Source organism: Alligator sinensis, unplaced genomic scaffold (genome assembly GCF_000455745.1).
Source record: "Alligator sinensis unplaced genomic scaffold, ASM45574v1 scaffold612_2, whole genome shotgun sequence".
NCBI classification, from domain to species: domain Eukaryota; kingdom Metazoa; phylum Chordata; order Crocodylia; family Alligatoridae; genus Alligator; species Alligator sinensis.
Genome location: NW_005842085.1, coordinates 1,468,929 through 1,472,834, shown reverse-complemented (window position 1 = coordinate 1,472,834; position 3,906 = coordinate 1,468,929). Strand labels below are relative to the sequence as shown.

General features: G+C 51.6%; 1 protein-coding gene across 1 annotated transcript in view; it reads right to left on the bottom strand.

Moving 5' to 3' along the window:
* RGS20 (regulator of G protein signaling 20) overlaps window positions 1–3,906 on the bottom strand; it is a 93,047-nt gene that overhangs the window by 37,753 nt on the left and 51,388 nt on the right. The gene's annotated exons all lie outside the window — the stretch shown is intronic.

Sequence of the window (3,906 nt, the reverse complement as noted above, 5' to 3'; positions counted from 1 at the left end):
TCCAGTTTTGGGCCCCACAATTCAAAAAGGATGTGGAGAAGCTTGAGAGAGTCCAGAAAAGAGCCACGTGCATGATCAGAGGTCAGGAAAACAGACATTAGGACAACAGGCTGAGAGCTATGAGGCTCTTTAGCCTGGAAAAGCTCAGGCTCAGGGGTGATCTGATGGCCACCTATAAGTTTATCAGGGGTGACCACCAGTATCTGGGGGAATGTTTGTTCACCAGAGCGTGCCAAGGAATGATGAGGTTGAATGGTTATAAACTACTGCAAGACCATTTCAGGCTGGACATAAGGAAGAATTTCTTTACTGTCCGAGCCCCCAAGGTCTGGAATAGCCTGCCATCGGAGGTGGTTCAAGCACCTACATTGAACACCTTCAAGAGCAAATTGTATGCTTATCTTTCTGGGATCCTATGATCCCAGCTGACTTCCTGCCCTTCAGGTGGGGGGCTGGACTTAATGATCTTCCAAAGTCCCTTCCAGCCCTAATGTCTATGAAATCTATGAAAATACTATTAATCTTAGGATAGAAGAATGCTCGCTAAAATGATGAAATAGTCCTTGAAAAGGGATGAAGGCAATAAGAAGTTTGGTTGAATTTCACTTCACATTACACTTAGACCATCCTAAGGGCACTTAAAACGTGAGTGTCAACATTTTAAAACTCATTAACTTGTGCTAAGTGGCCTCCAAACATCTCAAAGTTATGCCACTTCAGGTGAGGGTTCACTCTGGGCCATGCAGCTTAGCTTGTGTTGGGTAACTTCAATCTGCTCCATGTGTTTGGACAAGGCTAAGTGAAGCTCATGCTCTGCAGTCTGCTTAGTTGGGTCAGCTGGACCTAATGAACTAAGCAGGGTCATCTTATTCCTAGCTGGCAGGGGCAAAACTAAGTAAGGCTTCTGCCATGCAGCCAGGTTACTGAGTCTAATGAACTAAACAGCACCAGCTAAGCTCTATCCCCTTCCCTTTGATTGGTTTCAGATCTGCTCCTAAGGAACCCCTCCAGCACCTGAGCCTTCCTGCACAACTTACTGGTCTTCCATGGGCGACTGGTGTCGCCTTAGTCAGGGGGGCATGTGCCCCCCCTGCGACCAGTTTTGGTGCCCAGTGGGGCGGGGGGTCCCCTGCAGCAGCTCTCACTGTCCGGAGGGAGTTCCCTGATCACTGTGCCCGATCACTGCAGCAGCGGCTGTAGTGATCGGACACCACTTGCAGCGGGAGCACCAGTGCTCCTGCCTGCCCCCTGCCGCCCATCGCCTAAGTTGCAAGTGCAGCCAATCAGTGGGTTTACCAGTGCTTTCGGGGGATGCACGTGCACCCCCGTGCACTCCCTATGCATCGCCACTGTGGTCTCCAGTCCTGGTGTGGCTCCTGTCCCAGTATCTCCCCTGACTCCCTGATGCATGGTTAATCCTTTGGCTCAGGGTTTGGAGTACAGTTTGATTTTAGCTTACCTTCTGACCTTGGATGTCTGAATAGTTCTTTAGTTCAGTGTTAGACTCTGGGCTTTGGTCCCCACCCCTTGGTTTAGAACAGGGGTGTCCAACCTTTTTGAATGTGGGGCCGGATCATGAACATTTTATCACCCAGTGGGCCGGCAGGAGTGGGCGCTCGTGCGGCCTGTCCAGTCCGGCTGCGGCCTGGTGGGCACAGGGGTCAAGGGGTGCCGCCTGACCTCGTTGTGTCCTCCTTGCCACCTGGGTGGCCTCAAGGATGCTCCCACACCTGCACGTCTGGGCTCAGCAGCTAGGGGGACATGTGGGGACTCTACAGGGGGGTGCAGGATGTTCAGGGACACCCCCCTGCTCCCTCTCCCCCGGGGCAGCCCAAGCCCAAGTGGCAGGGGTCCCTCCCTCCCCGGGGCCCGTGACTCACCACCCCCAGCGCAATGTCTGCATCTCCTGCAGGCCCGGCCACAGCATCCCTCCAAGCCAGCATCCACACCCCCTGCACCTGCCCACCCACTGCACCGTGACCTGCTCCAGCCCACGTGGCCGGCAGGGACCGGTGCAGGGTGGGGCTGGCATGCAAATGAGGAAGGGAGGGCCGGGGCCAGGAACGGAAACCCTGCAATGTGTGAGGGGGAGGAGCTGGCATGCAAATGAGGAAGGGAGGGGTGGGGCAAGGAAGGGACACTGTGAAATGAGGGGGAGGGGAGGAGCCGCACTGTTTCAGCAACGTTAAGCTGACGCGGTGCATGTGGGAACCTTGTCCCTTCCCCAGCCCTTCAGCAGCCATTAGGAAGCTGCTGAGGGGCTGGGGGAGGGACAAGGGGTGGGAATGAAAGTAAACAGTGTTTACTTTTGTTTCCCGTCGCAGCACCACGGGCCTCAGAAAATGGCTTGGCAGGCCGCATAGCGGCCCATGGACCATATGTTGGACAAGCCTGGTTTAGAACATGGGTTGCCCTTGATTGCTCCCAACCTGCGGTTCATTCCTGCAACCTGCCACGAACCCTCACTCCCAGGTTTACCTACTCAGCCTGACACCCTTGTGAATCATGAGCAATTTGCAGTCCTCCAGAATCCCAGGATGCACTGCTCCCAGTACTCCAGTTCTCCTGATATTCCTCCCCCCCCTCCACTTGATTCAAGACAGGAACAGAGCGCAGTTGTCCCAGCTCCTAGTCATACCCCTACTTGCAAGCCCTCTAGAGGCAAGCCAGAGCTGTGCAGGCAAGAAACAGTATTAATCCTTAACCTGCGACTGTTTGCAGTACTAACTCACAGGTCTAACTTTAACACTGCTTAATGTTCTACAGATTTAGTACAGCCTAGGCATAATGTGTAATTTCACCCTTAGAAGAACTAAATGCAACCTGAAAAATCTGTATGTAGGCAAGTTTACTGTCCTGATCAGCAAAAGCATTAAGCACCAATCGCAAAAGCTTCACTGCTGGATGAAAAAAAGAATCAGGCATAGCAAAGGGGTTTTATGGGGAACTGATTACAATTTACAACACGTTTGTTCTTAGTTAAACAGAAGTTAGCAGTTGCATAATCAAATAGATAAAACCTAACGAAATTGCTATTTATTGAAAACAAAGGGAATGCAATAGTATTTTTTTCTATATAGAGTCCTATGCTACATTTTCCACTATAGTATGTGAGTGTTTTCCAGTAGTTCATTATAAGAACAAACGTGTTGTAAACTGTAATCAGATTTCATAGATTTCATAGTCCTTGACTTCAGGAAAGCCGACTTTGACAAGCTCAGGAGGCTTGTCAGTAAGGCCCTAAGGGACCATGACCACAGGGAGAGGGGAGTTCAAGAAGAGTGGTTGCTCCTCAAGGGAGCGATCCTCAATGCACAAACTAAGTCTATTCCATCTCTGAGGAAAGGCAGCAAGAGGGCACAGCAGCCCCCCTGGCTCTCCAGGGACCTAGCAGACCTCCTGAGGCTAAGAAGAAAGGCCTACAAAGGATGGAGGATGGGAGTCACCTCCAAGGAGGATTATTCTACACTGGTCCGGTCCTGTAGGGAACATACCAGGAAAGCCAAGGCTGCAACTGAACTCCAGCTAGCTTTGAGCATCAAGGACAATAAAAAGTCCTTTTTCAGATATGTGGGGAGCCGGAGGAAAAGCAGGGGCAACATTGGACCCCTGTTGAACCAGATGGGGCAACTGACAACTGACGCCCAGGAAAAAGCCAACCTATTAAATAGGTACTTTGCGTCGGTCTTTCATCAGTCCCATGGGACGCTCATGCCCGCTACGGGACAGGGAAGTCCAGGTGAGGGTGATCCTCTGCCTTCCATTAATGCTGACTTCGTGAAGGAACATCTTGAGAAGCTGGATACCTTCAAGTCAGCTGGCCCTAACAATCTTCACCCCAGCGTACTCAAGGAGCTGGCGAGCATCATAGCCCAGCCTCTAGCATGGATCTTTGAAAACTCTTGG